This window comes from Callospermophilus lateralis, unplaced genomic scaffold (genome assembly GCF_048772815.1).
Source record: "Callospermophilus lateralis isolate mCalLat2 unplaced genomic scaffold, mCalLat2.hap1 Scaffold_91, whole genome shotgun sequence".
Classification (NCBI taxonomy): Eukaryota; Metazoa; Chordata; class Mammalia; order Rodentia; family Sciuridae; genus Callospermophilus; species Callospermophilus lateralis.
The window spans coordinates 4105001-4121766 of NW_027517238.1; the positions used below are offsets into that span (position 1 = coordinate 4105001).

At 31.7% G+C, this 16766-nt stretch overlaps 1 pseudogene; it reads right to left on the reverse strand.

The window, feature by feature from the left end:
* Positions 1-16766, reverse strand: part of LOC143641225 (cadherin-9-like) — a 72825-nt pseudogene that overhangs the window by 1760 nt on the left and 54299 nt on the right.

The window sequence follows — 16766 nt, forward strand, 5'->3', positions numbered from 1 at the left end:
CAGGATCATCTTGGAGACATTTTTTAAAAAATAATTATTTTGTATAAATGAGATATATCTGTATTTGCTCCTATTAAAAGATAACATAAGATTAATTGAGTCCCACATAAATCTAACATCCATAAAATTGGGCCATAACTAGGAAAAAAACAGTTCTTTCTAATTTTAATATTTAAGGATAATTTAAAATTTCTTTAATTTTGGTAAATAGCATAATAATCATATAGTAAATTTATCTTAAAGTTTACCTATAAATATTTACTGACATTTGTAAGTAGATTTGAGAGACATTTTACAGTTTTCTTTTTCTCTTTTGGCAGAAAAAAATTATTTTCTTCATTTCCTATATTAAAGTTAATAATTAAGGATATGGAATTAGAATTCAGATAAGCTAGGATAAAGAAAGATGAAAATGTTTGAACACTTTTAGTAAGCTGAAACTATAATTTAGCATGTTTTTCCTTTCTTGCCATAGTAAATAATATTCAAAATTATAGTAGCAGCTTTTGTGACTATTAAACCAATAGAAATCACAGATACTTTATATTGCATTTCAAGTATGACAGCTATCCTCAAACTATATTTAAACTTCCTCTACAAAGGAATAATTCAATAAGCAAACAAATTCTGATTTTTGCTTTTTTCTTGAATTTAGTTAGACATCTTATTTTCTTCTGATTCCTTCTTTTAAAGTTATATATTTATATATTCACTTATTTGCAGTACTGTGAATTGAACCCAGGGCCTCAAGCATGCCAGGCAAGCACTCTACTACTGAGCTACATCCCAGAGCTCTCAACTATTTAAATTGTTCTGAAAAAAATTAAAAAGATTCATCAGACTGTCAAAGTGGTACTGGGAATGAAAACTTTTATAAAGCTCTGCCCTAAAGTTTTAATCATGCCCCCACCAGCATAGAGAGAAACTAAGGACTGCATTTCTTCAAAATTATCAGCACAGATGTGAAATATTTCCCATTCTGTCTTACAAAGTGCTAACTTTTAACTATAGAAATGTAGTAACTATGTCTGGCCATTACTATAAAGACTTGAAATAACAGCAAGAATGTTTTAGTAATTTTGATAATGAAACCTGCATTACAAGCAATTTTAACTAAATAATACAAAATCATTCCATATTTAAGTAATATATTGGGAAGGTGAAAAATAAATATGTGTCTTCTATATTGCTCCAGGAAGAATGGTGACAGATTCTTTTTTTTTCAGAATAATAATAAAAACTTTCTAGGATTTCTGCATAGCAAAATTTTTTAAAAAAATGTTTTAAATGATTGTATTTGAATATCAGAATATTTGGTGGATGTTTTGTTCTATCATATGTGAATAAATAGCTTTGTGTGTGTACTACATTAATATAGAAATTTTATAAATTGCAATATACATATATTTACCTCATTTTAAATTAGGAAAACTGTCTAAGCTATAAAATCAGTAAGAGCTAAAAGGGTAAACAAAATTTAAATCTCCACAGGGCTTCAAAAATATTTTATAGAGGACCTGAACTTTCTAGAAGCAGGTGAGGATGGGAACTGCTCATGGTTATGGTGGCAGTGCCTGTGTTCTCATCTCAGAGAATTTTTTTTTTTCTTGATAGTTGGATCATCTTAACTGAGACAAATGTTTTCTCCTCACTTTCATCAATCCCTCAGTGAACTCCTGCAAGGATATCTGGCCAAAGGGATTTCATCCAGATAGCTTGAAAGGATTTGCAATGAAAAGAAGCCAGCGTATATGAGCATTAGAATATAAATTTGGCTTACTCTCTTGCCCTACACATAAAAATTTTGGATGAATATTTGATGGAAATATTTTTTGGAGTGTTTTGCAGTGGAACAACTGTTTAATTGAATTAAATTGTTGTACTGTTAGTGTATGCTCAAATAAAACATTTGCTACTGGAGGCACAAATTTATTTAGAAAATATTGCAGGGTAAGTATACCACAGGGTCACAGTGATATTTAAAAACTGAAATTTAACTTTTTAATTTGGTGCATTGCATCTATATATAGAAAGTATTATGAGAAAAATGTCCTATTTTGACAACGTTTATAAATTTGCCAATTGTGTGGGTATGTACGTATGTATATGTATATCTATAGATAATATATATGTATTTGTTGGCATATATAAATATAAGTATAAATATTTGTTAGTAATATTATTTGTAAAGATAAAATAATCTCCAGTTTTGAAAATAACAGAAAAGAGTATTCTAAAATAGACTCAACTATTTTAATGCCAGTATAAAAACACTTTCTGAAGAGTGATTTTGACATGTTACATAACCATTCGGTACAAGTATAAACGTTTTACCTGATGAAGTTGATACAACGATTAGATCAGCTTATTAAATCAAATGCCCTTTGCAAAGTAACCATAAACAGAGAAATAACAGTTAATGCTTTAAAATTTTGTAAAAATATGTATGTAGCATTTGTTTTATATTTGTGTTTTTTACTGTTTTTTTTCGAGTACATTGTAACTATACATGATAGTGGGGTACATTGTAACATAGATACCTGCAAATAACATGATTTCTCCCATTTCCCTCGCAAGCACTTTCTCTGTTATTGACCTCTAGAAAAATTAAACTAACCACACAGATAAAAGCTAGAATTACTTTTTTTTTTCTCACAGAAAAGCGAATTTTGATAAATGTTAAGATACTTCACCATTAGCTCTGGAGGAGAGTGTTACTTTGTGCACAATTCCTGGAAAATCGAGGAGAGAATTATGGGTTCACTGACCATTGAGAAGGGCATTGCTTACTGAGAAGTATGAGGACACATAGCAGGATGGCGATAAGAGCTCCTGTGCTCAGGCCCACTGAGAGGACCAAGGCCTCTGCGTTGCAGGATTGCATGTTCCCTTGATTGTCACAGGCACAAACCCGAATAGTGAGTGTGCCAGTGCTGCTTTGAATAGGATAATCATTGTCAAAAATTAAAATTGGAAGTAGGTAGGTGCTCATTTTGTTGCGGCTGTACCCATCTTTGCGAGTCATAATTCCTGCTGTATTATCTGGGGGAGAAATTGAAAATATTTCACACTTTTGTAGTTTTTCATCTTAAGATTTCAAAGTTTTTGTTTTTAAAATTTTTTCTGTTACCTTTATTGTCTACAATAGTGAAGTTTGGATTGAGAGGAAATTCTGGTACTGGCTCAAAGAAGAATTTGTGACCTCGGGGAAGGTCATCATTGTCCATAACACTGACAGTCTGAATCAGCTGAAAGCAAAACAAATGCATATATTTAACAAAACAAAACTAAAAGTAGTCATCTTTTTTAATTAAAGAAATATTTTAAATCCATGCATTCATGCTTTGAATTTTGAGTTTGTCACTAAACTTAAAAAACAAAAAAAGTCCTTTTTAGTAAACCATTCCAAGGTGTTTTGTAAAGGTTTTGTTCAAGATAATATTTAATTAATAAATAAAAATGTCTATCATTATTACTTGTCAGTGCTTCTCAATGCTTCATCATCTGTTTTCTTGCCACTGAAACAATGAACTTAAAAAATATCAAACAAACAAAGATGTGATCAGTTCAATAAGTATCCTCTTTTGTCGTCTTGTAAAGCACCAGCCTATTTTATTAGTATTTGGTTCCTAACCCCTTTTGTTCACTAGAAAATGTTTTCTCAAAGGAAGAAATCATACAAGATTCCTTTTAAAAATATAACTTTTTACCACAATTCCAAATCAAGAATACTATTAATATGTTTCCAGACAAGTGAACTCTTCATCGCATAGTATCATAAAGAAAAAGATTTTACAGCTATGTGCATTATTGAAACATATTGCATATTTAATTCAGATTGTTTGCCTTTCTTTTAATGTTATTTGCAAAGATAAATACATAAAAAGAAATGCTTCTCAAGTATTGTGAAATCATTGTGGAAGTTGCAAAATTAGGACCCTCTTTGCTGAGCCATAATAATTCTGAAGTGTGCCATAAAGGAAGATGGAGAAGCAAGCACTAGTTTGGGAGGAAAATTCCAATTGAGAACTTCATAACCAAAAGGCAGCAAGCTACATATCAATGTTCTGTTTTCCTCGTTCTGGTTCTGCCATCTGTGTGATATGAAATTAGAGCCAGGTAATTATGCTTACTTTCAGTTTTCTCTTCTAGAAAAATAAACAGTTGTGCCATTTCCAGGTGTACTAGTCCAATATTCTGTGGTGAACTATTACTGAATTCCCAATGATTTTAAACATTTTTGTTTTTTGTGTACCTATTATAGCCATACCATCTACAACACCTAGCCAATACTCTTCTACTTTAACTTCATATTACATATGAGTTCATTCATTTTATTGATAGATTAACATGTGACCTTGTGTTTCTTTGTATGAGGCTTCTGAAAGTTCACAATTGTTAATACAAAATTAATAATCTTTTTTTCTTAGAAAATTGAAGCACAATATTTAAAAAAATCACAAAACATTTAGTATTATTGCTCAACCTCCTGATCCTGAATAATAATAATAAATCTTATTTGTAGAACTATTCTTAATCATTAAAAAATCTTGGTTCTTTAATTGCATGACTTATGTTCTTCAAATGATTTGATGGGCTTTATGTTTTAGGAACTATGTTTTATTTTTATCTTTGTTGATTTAATGAAAGAGTAAGAATATATATTAAATAATCATAATTATTATCAATCATACTTTGTATCTAATTTTAGTATGCATTGTATCAGTAACTCGTATGAATCAATAAAAGATAGCACACTAATAGATAAATAAGTAAAGAACACCTACTGATTCAGGTAGATTCATCTGTGGCTCCCAAAAGATAAATTCCAGTCCTAAATCATATTACCTATAAATATGATCACAATTGGAACAAACTTTTTTGCAGATATTATCAAGTAAAAATTAAATCTTACTGGATGAGTGAGAGCTCTAATTCAATGACAGGAGTCCTCATAAAAACAGACAATTTTGAATACACAAAGATTTACATCAATAATGCAATGTAGGGCTGGGGCTGTAGCTCATTGATAGAGAGCCCACCTTGCACGTGTGAGGCATTGGGTTCAATACTCAACACCGCATAAAAACAAATAAAGATATTGTGTCCAACTACAATTAAAAAAAATTTAAAGAATGCAATGTAATGATAGAGGTTGAGATTGGAAGTCCACACTCCAAGGAATGTCACAACATCATGGCAACCACAAGAAGCTTGGAAGTTAAGGAAGGATCCTACCTAAAACCTTCAGAGAGAGCATAGCCTGGTGACAGATCAATATTGGACATTTAATCTCTAAAATTATGAGAAAAATTATTCTGTTGTTTCTAATCATCTAGTATGTGGTAATTTTTCATGGCAACTCCAGGAACCTGATACAAGTGTGAAGATTAAAAAAAAGCATACATTAATGAAAACATTCAGCTTAAGTGAGTTTGAAGAAATTTATACTAAACTCTCATGAGATATTTAGAAGTTCACAGACATTTAAAATCTAGAGTAATCCAAGTAAACAGGCAATCATAACTGTCAGAAGAATCCCTTAAATAATATTTAAAAATATTTGGCAGCATCTATTAATATTTATAGATTAATCATTCATACTTCAAAGCTTATAACAAAGAAAAATTATACCAGTAAGTAAAAATGCATAATGTACTCTAGTACTCATTATTATGCTCTCTGAAAGAATAAGATCTTATTAAGTAAATGTCCATTAGTAGAAAAGTAGTTTAGTAAGTTTATTAATGTGTGGCCATGCTATAAAAAAATAAACATCAAATAACAGTAATCAATATGGAACTGAGAATGTGGCCATTATCATGTACCAAAGTGGAAAAAGAAAAATGTTTTTGAACTGAAATAAGCATGTAATAAATCTATGTGAATCAAAAAAAGAAAAAAAAACCACTTCACCTTATTTATTTATTTTTCAGACATCTTATTATGCTACCAAGACTAGCCTCAAATTCAGAATCCTAGGAGGATTAGCTAGGATAATAGCTATGATTAGCTTTGATTATAGGCAGAGGCTACCATGCCTGGCTTCCATTGTAATTTTTTAGTATATGTGAAAGGTGGAAAGTAGTTTCATCCAAGCCAGGATGCTGTAACAAAATGCTACAGACTGTGGCTTATACAAAAGAAATGTGTTTTCTCAAAGTTCTTAAAGCTGGAAGTTGGAGATCTGCTTGCCAACATGGTTGGCCTCTGGTGAGAACTGTCCTCCTGCCTTATGTTTTGCTGTCTTTTCTGGAGATCTGCTTGTCAACATGGTTGGCCTCTGGTGAGAAATGTCCTCCTGCCTTATGTTTTGCTGTCTTTTCTCTGAGTATTCACATGGCATTTCCTGGGTTCGTGAGCTCAGAGAGAAAGAGAAAACATGAGATCCCTGGTATGGCTCCTCATAAGAGCACTTGTTATATCAGATCAACATTTCTCATGACCCCAATTAACCTTAATTATTACCTTGGAGACCCTTTCTCCAAATTCACAACCTCAACCTGTGAATAAATGGGGGGGGCATAAACATTTAAAAATCTCAATTGAAATTAAAGAATGAGTGTTTTCTATTTTATTTTCTTAAATGGACATTGTGAAATTGTCAATGATTCTTACCATCTACCTATTATTGCCTTAAAGAAGTAACTGAGGGCTGGGGATGTGGCTCAACCGGTGGCGCGCTCGCCTTGCATCCGTGCGGCCGGGTTGGATCCCCAGCACCACATACAAACAAAGATGTTTTGTCTGCCAAAAACTAAAAAATAAATATTAAAATTATCTCTCTCTCTCTCTCTCTCTCTCTCTCCTCACTCTCTCTTAAAAAAAGGAAGTAACTGAATAACTCTTTAAATATACATGTAGATAGGTAGATATAGAGTTGGTGGTATTAGAAAATTCTGTTTGAATAAAAATTGGGCATATTTTGCATTTCTTTAAACTACTTTAGATATATTTGAAACATTACTTTGTAATTGGAATTTACAAGTCATTAACATTTTTTTATTTAAATAATATGAATATTATAAATCACAAATATCATTTAGATCAAAACAAAAACTCCTGATTGAGCTATTTAAATTAGAAAAATGTAAAAAAAATAATTATCATTATTCTAGTTAAAAGAGAAATTTTTTATTTTATACTTCACATTTATCTAATAATGTACCTCCATACTTTAATGTATATAACTCAGCCTAAATATGAATCCAAATATGAACTTTGAATATATATATATATGTATATATATATGATATTTATTATATGTCTGGTTATAAATTTTCACTTTTATATTCTATTAGATTGACAATAAAAAAGAGTTTAAAAAATAATTTTTGTTAGATCAAACAGAAGTAAATAAGGAACTAGGAACTGAGTGGCATGAAAAAAATCTTACAAATAAATTAATGTCATCTGCCTTCATAAAGAAAAAAAATTATTTTAAATTTATAATAATTTCACTTACCTGCCCAGGTTTTGCATTTTCACAAACGAATGTTTCATAATACATGGCAAATTCCGGAGCATGATTATTAATATCCAGAATTCTGATGAAGACTGAAATATGGCTACTTTGTTTTGGATTATCTGCAACAAGAATATGTGTAAGATTTTAGGCTCATTTACAGAGAAGAACTAAAACCACTTGCCCATTTGTAGCTTAGCAACAGATCAGTTCTGGGGTATTCACTTTCTTAGCTGATGCTGATGAATACATCAACATGGTCCACAGGGAAAGCACAATAATAAGATGAAAATATCAATAAGAATGTACTACTCTATTTTTATAGATTGGTTAATAATTTTTTATGAGATTCGATTATGTTTCTATCCTACTCTAAATTATAAAAAATAAAATTTTAAATAAATGAGTGATTCAATAATCCTTAAACCCCAAACTATTGAAATAATTTCTCTAAAATATTTCTCACAATGTAGCCATTCTACAGGAGAGAAAGAGTCAACTTAAGCCATTACTTGATCATTTTAGTAAAAGATAATGCATTCAGATAGATGTGTTGACAACTTACTTATTTCTGTGGCTGTAATAGTGATGTTGTGCAAAGGGGATGATTCCTGGTCAAGAGGCTTCAGAGAAAAAATAGAGCCATTTTCTGAGTGGATACTAAAAATTCGGTCCATATCAGTATTCCAATCAACAGAGTATCTGGCAGAAAAGAGACTCATAAATTCTGGTGTTATTTTAAGATTATTAGTTCTTCAAGTATTTCTTAAAGTTATAGGGACTTTCCTCAATGATCTGACAAAGGCATGAAATATGAAGTGCTGATAACATTCTGGAACCTTTTTATTCTAATTTGTTATATATGACAGCAGAATGCATTACAATTCAAATTACACATATAGAGCATATTTTTTCATATCTCCAGTTGTATACAAAGTAGAGTCACACCATTCGTGTCTTCATATATGTACTTAGGGTAATCATCTCCATCTCATTCCACTGTCTTTCCTGTCCCCATGCCTCCTCCCTTCCCCTTTCTCCTCTTTACTCTATCTAGAGTTCATCTAATACTCCCATGCTCCACCAACCTCTCTATGAATCAACATCCTTATATCAGAAAAAACATTTGGCATTTGGATTTTTGAGATTGGCTAACATCACTTAGCATTATATTCTCCAACTCCATTTACCTGCAAATGTCATGATTTTATTCTCTTTTAATGCTGAATAGTATTCCATTGTGTATATATACTACATTTTCTTTATCATTCATCAACTGATGGGCATCTAGTTTGGTTCCACTGTTTAGCCATTGTGACTTTTGCTAGTATAAACATTGATGTGGCTTGGAATCTTTATCTCATAAACAATTTTATATAATTGTTTCCAGTATTACTATTGTATTAGTATGCACACTAAAGGCATTATTTATGGTTATGAATTTTTGTGCAGCTGTTAAGTGAGTTATTGTCACTTAAATCATTTATTTTACCTTAGTATTTAATATAAACATAATAGTATTGTTGAATCAGATAGAGTCAATATCATTGAGTAAATGAAATATACTCTAAAATTTAAAAAATATGAATATGTATTCAAAGAGTACATATTAATATAGAGAAGGCTATCATAAATTCATTGTTCTTGAATGTAACATCTCAGCTGAATAAAAGGTCTTCCTCTGATCTATGCCTCAACTTATTACACATAAAAATCTAATCTCAAATACCACAGAGTTCTGTGATTTTCCCATTAAGGATAGATATGGCACATGTTATCCCAAACTTTATTTTACAGTTGCCAAAATAATGTCTTCTTTTCCAAAGAGTTTCATACCCTAATCCCCATGAACATGTTACTTTACATGGCAAAAATAACTTTGCAATTGCGCTTAAGGCTGAAAACATTGATACAGAAGATTTTTCTCAATTATGCAGATGGGTAAAAACTAATCGTAAGAGTTATTAAAAGTGAAACTGGAGGGAAGAAAAAAAGTGGTCTAGGAAGAGGAGACAAGCAAAGAGGAGAGATTTAAGGGGTGATAAGGAAAGATTTATTGTGGATGGCTTCAAAGATGGAGGAACAAGGAATGGAATGAAGGCAACCTGTAGAATCTGGGAACAGTCTTTAAACTGACAGTCAATGATGAAACAGCAAACTTGCTCCACAACTGCAAGAATTTGAAATCTGCCAGCCACCAGAATGGAAAGAAAACAATTTTCTCCTAGAGTCTGTGGAAAGAAACATGGTCCTGTCTACAATTACACCTTTACTCATGGTCTGGTGAGGTGCACACCATAATTTTGACCCACAGAACTAAAAGAAAACAAACTTGTGTTTCTTTTTTTAAGTTTTTAGTGTAGTGATATGTTCTTATTGCAGCAACAGAAAACTAATACACTCTCTAAAGATTTTTTTTTTATTTTTTCATCTTCCATACATTTGATTTAAATGAGTTATGCATTTCCATTTTTACCCCAAATACAGATTGCAGAATCATATCAGTTACACATTCACAATGTTTACATAATACCATATTAGTGACTGTTGTATTCTGCTGACTTTCCTATCCCCTACTATCCCCCCTCCCCTCTCCTCTCATCTTCCCTCTCTATCTCATCTGTTGTTGTTCCATTCTCTCCTTTCCCCCCCTTTCCCCTCACAACCTTGTATATGTGATTTCATATAAAAATGAGGGTGTCCTTCCGTTTCCATGCACTTTCCCTTCTCTCTCCCTTTCCCTCCTATCACTCATCTCAGTTTAATGTTAATATTTTCCTCATGCTCTTTTCCTCTGTTCAGTTCTTAGTTGCTCTCCTTAAATCAAAGAAGACATTTGGCATTTGTTTTTTAAGGATTGGTATTATGCAGCAATAAAAAATGACAAAATCATTGAATTTTCAGGGAAGTGGATGGCATTAGAGCAGATTATACTAAGTGAAGCTAGCCAATCCTTCTAAAGATTTTTTTAAAGAGCTGTCTTAAATTCAAGATGGTAGATAGATCCAATCTTGCTATGCATGACTAGGTAAAATTTGAGATTTCTGTTTCTGAGTTTTTCAGGAGCCATATAGGAAAGGGAATGTTTCTCAAACACTATAATTTACATGAATCATGGGTATCTCTTAATAAAACAGGATTTGATAGGTTGGTGTTATAGCTCATTGGTAAACTACTTTCTTAGTATGCATGAGGCCCTGGGTTTGATCTGCAGATTGCAACAACAACAATAAACCCTAGAATTTGCAGTAGTATGTCTATTATGGGAGCTGGAATTCTGCATTTTTGACAAACTGAGGTGAATCCTATCTTGGGCAAAGCCTACATTCAAATATAGCCTATTGGATAAAGTTCTCAGAATGAAGACAGAAGAACAACCATGAAAGACAGAAAACATAAAAAATCAGCATCTGGTTCAATTCTCATTTTTATATGTGTCTCATTAAAGATATTTAACAAAGGAATTCCCTTTGATTATAATATATTAGAAAACTTAACTACCCAATTATAATTCTGTATGAGACATTCTGGCACTAACTTTGAAAAACATTATGCAGGCATGTTGGTGCATGCCTGTAATTCAGCGCTCAGGAGGATGAGGCAGTAACATCACAAATTCAAAGCCAGCCTCAGCAAAAGTGAGGCACTAAGCAACTCAGTGATATTCTGTCTCTAAATAAAATACAATATAGGGCTGGGGATGTGGCTCAGGGGTTGAGTGCCCCTGAGTAAAGTCCTTGGTACCCCTCTCCCACAAAAACCAAAAAAAATTAATGATACATTTTTTAAGATTCTAAACATCATGAAAAGTTGGCAATTTCAATATTGTTGGACAAAAAATGTTTATTTAAATTCTACTTTTTTTGGTGGGGGGTGTTGTTTTAATAGAGGCTACACGAGTTGATCTATTGTTATAAAAGCTCTGCTGAACTTAAGAAATCCAAAAAGAAAATATAGATCTTGAAAAAATTTTAACAATTTAATGTAGTTCATAAAGGTTCTTTCTTTACTAGTTTATTTTAAACTATGTTAAATGAATGTTTTAAACTCAGAAATACTATTTCAAAGACAGTATTTGGGGCACTGAAAAAAATATATTGTGTTTTATCTCAAAGGTAGAATTTTGGAAAAGTTTATAGTCTCAGATTTCTTTGTACACCTTACTCCTAACTCATGGAACAATTTAGTCACTTCTTTTTCCTTTGGAAGGACTGAGCAATGGGGAAACTGAGGTGAATCCTATCCTGGACAGAAATGGAAAAACCTCCTCATTTTTTCAATAATCACTGAAATTTTCCTACATAAGAATTTGGGAGATTAAAACAAACTGATTTGATTTATGATCATTTAACAGGAAGTAGTTGTAATTCTAGAGTGGGAAACACTAAGGAGACACAGGACAATTAGAAAACTATTATATAGCAATGAACGTATAAAAGGAAATAAAGGAAACAAAACTACATCAGATTTCTAAAAATAGTTCTCTGTTACATACTTATGTGCAGTAGATCTGATTTTTAAAATCATTACCAGTACACCTAAGTTGAAGATGGCAGGTATTTCGAATTGTGTCTTTTTAAACTTTATTGATTAATTGTGCTAACAAAATTTTGAGGTTTTTTAATCCATAAGTTTCAGCATTTCTAAAATTATTTCCCAATGTGGGCTGTTTTTACCTTTGGGATCACATCTCTATTATAAGGTATTTAGGAGAAAGACAAAGAAAGTTACTGCAATATTAAGTATGCTTTATTTTTCCTTACATACACCAAATTCTATTTATGAGTAAAAGCAAACATGAAATGCACACAAGGAAAGAAAAAAACAAACATGACAACATCATGTGTGGAATGAAGCAATTACAGTATCCTCTGTAGGTGCGTCTCATCATTGTTGGAAAGGTCAACAGTCAGCCATTATCTATTTCTGTCTGAATAGATCTTGAACTTTTTTTTCTACTGTTTCCATTAAGATCAAAAAGGAAAATAAAATTTTCTTTAATCCCCATGGTTACTTTCCCTAGAGATTATCATGTACAGTCTGTGAGGAAGGAATAAACAATAATTCTACCAGTATGAATGTCAAGGTTTGACCGTCTTGTAGCTTAGTAGGATCAAAATGGATGTGTTTCTGTCTGCCCCTACTCCAAGGTTTAACCTTGAAAGACATTGCTTTTTAAGTTAAGAATCATAGAGGAAAATCACTTTAACAATTTAGAAATAGCTTACTTTGTTAATGATACAGGTCTATATTTAGCAAATTTCGTAAGTGCAAATGATGCCTCACTATTTGTCAAAAGCCCAAAGTAATTTTCTTTTATTTAACAGCCAAGTTCTATTTTCAACACAGAATAGGAACATTCTGGTTTACCTATTAATAATAAATACATTGGATTACAACAAACCAGCAGAAAGAGCTTGATAAACACTTAACACAGAAGAAAACCTCTCTCTCTGTCCCAGCAGAAGGCCTATAATAGCAGTAATACATTATTGATTTCCCTACACTGAATGTTGAATGGTAAGTTACAAAAGAACACCGGCATAATTTTTTTTTGTGTATGAATGCCTGTTCTAGAAAGATGATCCAACCATTGGATGTCAAATAACAAGTGAAATAAAGCAAAGAGAACTGAACCTGTAGCCAATCTCTAGATTCCATTTTTTGTTTTCTTTCCATTTTCATATTCTACCATTAAAAATCAAACCCATATCATATACCTGAAATTTTTTACTAAAAAAATTACAAGTAAAAAGGAAACTGAGTTAAGACAGGAGGTCAAATCAGTAATATGCTATAATAGCTTATCATTACATTATTTTTCTTTTATTTAATTCATGTTACTTCTTTCAATAAGTCAATAGAGTCCTGATATGGATCTACTCTTTCCATTCTAGCTTCTACTTATGAATTTTCCATAGCTGAGAACCATGAAATGATTAAAAACATGAATGTTTGTTATATGATGAAATTACTTATAATTCTCTTTCTCTATTTTTATGTGTTCTTTTTAGTTATAGAGTCTATTTTGACTTATTTATATAAAAACATGGAATATATCTTATTCTAATTAAGATCACAGTCTTATGGATATACATAATGTTGAGATTCACTGTTATGTATTCATAGATGTACATAGGAAAGTTATGTCAGATTCACTCCACTGTCTGTCTTATTCTTATCACCACCTCTATTCCCTTAATTTCCCTTGGGTTAGTATTTATGTATCAGAGAACACACTCAATTGTTAGTTTTGCGGAATTGGCTTATTTAACTTAGCATGATAGTCACTACATCCATCTACTTATTGGCAAATATCATAAAGTCATTCTTCTTTATGGCTAACTAACAGTCTATTGTGTATAGAAACCACATTTTATTTATCCATTCATCTGCTGATAAACAACAAGGTTGATTCCATAGCATAGCTTTTGTGAAGAGCTGCTATAAACATTAATTTGGCTATATCATTGTAGTATACTGATTTTATGTCCTTTGGATGTACACCAAGGAGTGTGATAACTAACTCAAATGGTTGTTCATTCCTCGTTCCATTCCAATACTGCTTTCCAGAGTGGTTGCACCAATTTGCAATCCAACCAGCAATGTATGAGTGTACCCTTTTTCCCACATCCTCACCAATATTTATTGTTGTTTGTCAGAATTTCCATTCTGACTCAAGTGTGATGAAATCTCAGTGTAGCTTTAATTTGCATTTCTGTAATTGCTAGAGATGTTTAACATTCTTTTTATGTTTGTTAATTATATTAATTCAGAATATTCTTTTCTAAGTTTAGTATTGTTGTTACACCATTACTATGTTACCCTCTGAAATAAAAACACCACTATATATAAATGCACTTATGCACATATTTTTGTATATGTTGGAATCATATATATTTTGTTGAAGCATAACAAAATTTTTGCCTTAAGTACCTTATTTTAGTTTTAACAGCAGTATAAAGGATTTCTTCAAAAAATCATTGAATTTTAAATACATTAAGCATAAAATAGGTGTGAAATGAAGCATGATGTTCTTTCAGACCTTGTCAAGCAATAATTGATTCTACAACTTGGGATAAGTAACTCCATGATAACTAATGTGGTGAAGCAGAGGTGACAAGAGCTGCTAACTGTAACAAAAATTTCATGTGGCAAGTAGCATATGTATTTCAGAAAATATGTTTGATGACAGATTTACAGGGGTGGGTGTAGGAAGAAGTAGTTCCCAATATTTTCTGGAAAAATATGAATCCCCATGATGCTAATTGCAGCCTGTTTTTGCATTTAGGAAACAGTCATTTAGTCATCTTTCTAAATTGCATTAGACAAAGCAAAGACTTCTACATGGGCTTTTGATGTAACACTTGCCTAGCTCATGGGGGGCCCTGGGTTCAATCCCCAGCCCCCTGCCCCAAATTACATTGTTGACTCACTGTTGAATTAATACTGATTTTTCTTCATACTATATTTGGAGTTCTAAAGTATTTTTCCCCATATATTTACATGTTAATAGCATTCAGTCTATAATGCTTTTGGGGGGGGGGGGCAGAATTGGCAATATAATTTAAGAAATATAATATGAGATTAATTTGTTCTTTTAATATTTTTCTTTGAAAGGCACTTTTTCAGATTTACTGGTAAAATTATTTCTCATTGTTTTTTCTCCAGGATGTGAGTTCTCTATCCAAGGCCAATATCTGGGAGGACTATAAACTTAAAAATGTGAAAACCAATTTTTAACACTGTGAAACAAGAATACAAATTTGACTATAGATCTTTTTGACACAGAAATTTATTTTTGAAATTGTACCTTCAGTGAATTATTATATTTAGGTGAATATTGTACATATATATATTATATATATATATATATATATATATATATATATATATATATATATATATAATGTATATATATATGCCTAAAATATATACAAAATATGTGTTACCTCTATATGTAATCTATATGTGTAATCATATATTGATACAGAACATGTATATGTAATCTATATATATTATATATGTGTGATCTCATATATATGTGTATATTATGTGTAATCTATAATATATATATTTATATAAGCTCCAAGCAATCTAAATTTTTATCAATGATGTATTATTGACATAATAGTGCATTATTTATAAAAAAAATTACTGAGTTTGGAACATAAGTGAACACACAGAATTTAAAACATACAAAGGCTAAAGGACTCAATGATATAAAAATGAGATAGATTGACAAATTGTTTGAATGATGGAATATTTAATTGAAGGGCAGTAAAGTAATACAGGAGTAACAGAGAATTTCATGTTTTATTTGCTACAAAATTTCCTGTGTTTTTAAAAATGAATTGGTACACTTAAACAATTCGGGGACAATTTTTAAAATAATTTTTCATTTTTCTTTTGACAAAAATGGAATAATAGGGGTTGGATTTCCCATACACACTAAACACCAAAAAAAATGCAAATTGCAAGTGAACAATGATGTTTAAAAAACTGGACATTTAGAGGCTGGGGGTTGTGGCTCAGTGGTACAGTGCTTGCCTAGCATGTGTGAGATACTGGGTTCAATTCCCAGCACCACATAAAAATAAAAACAAGTAAAATAAAGGAATTGTGTCCATGTACTACAACAACATCAAAGAACAATCCACTCCATTGTATTACAAAAAAAGGAGGAGGAGGAGGAGGAAGAGGAGGAGGAGGAGGAGGAGGAAGGGGAGGAGGAGGAAGGGGAGGAGGAGGAGAAGAAGAAGAAGAAGAACAACAACAACAACAGAAATCAGCAATTCTTAGAGAAGGGAAAAAATGGAGGTGACCTCCTGAACTTTCACGAGTATCCTCTAGGTTCCTATAGTATTGTGAGTAGAAACCCAGAGAGGTAGAGGTAGACAACAGTGGCTAAAGTTGGCAGGGAGCACTGGAGAGAAGGCGAAGACTGAAATCTGAAGAGGATCCAACTTGGCTACAACACTATGAAGGTAAATTATCTTATGAATTAAAGGGTACACAGTATCAACTAGGAATATTAGTGGAATATTATGAACCTTGAGATAGTTTTGCTGGTTATCATACAGGATGAAAAACTATATAATTTCAAACAAGCAGATATTGTGAACAATGGAGCAAAAATAGGCTTACACTAAGGGCTGCTGAGGAAGCACAAGAAAAAGTTCCAAAAGGGCTGAGCTCTTTCAACCAACTTAACTACATCAGATAAAGCTCAGGAATTTTCATAAAAATGCAAACTTAGACAACAGTAACCATGGTAAAAATCACAATGTCTATAATCGAA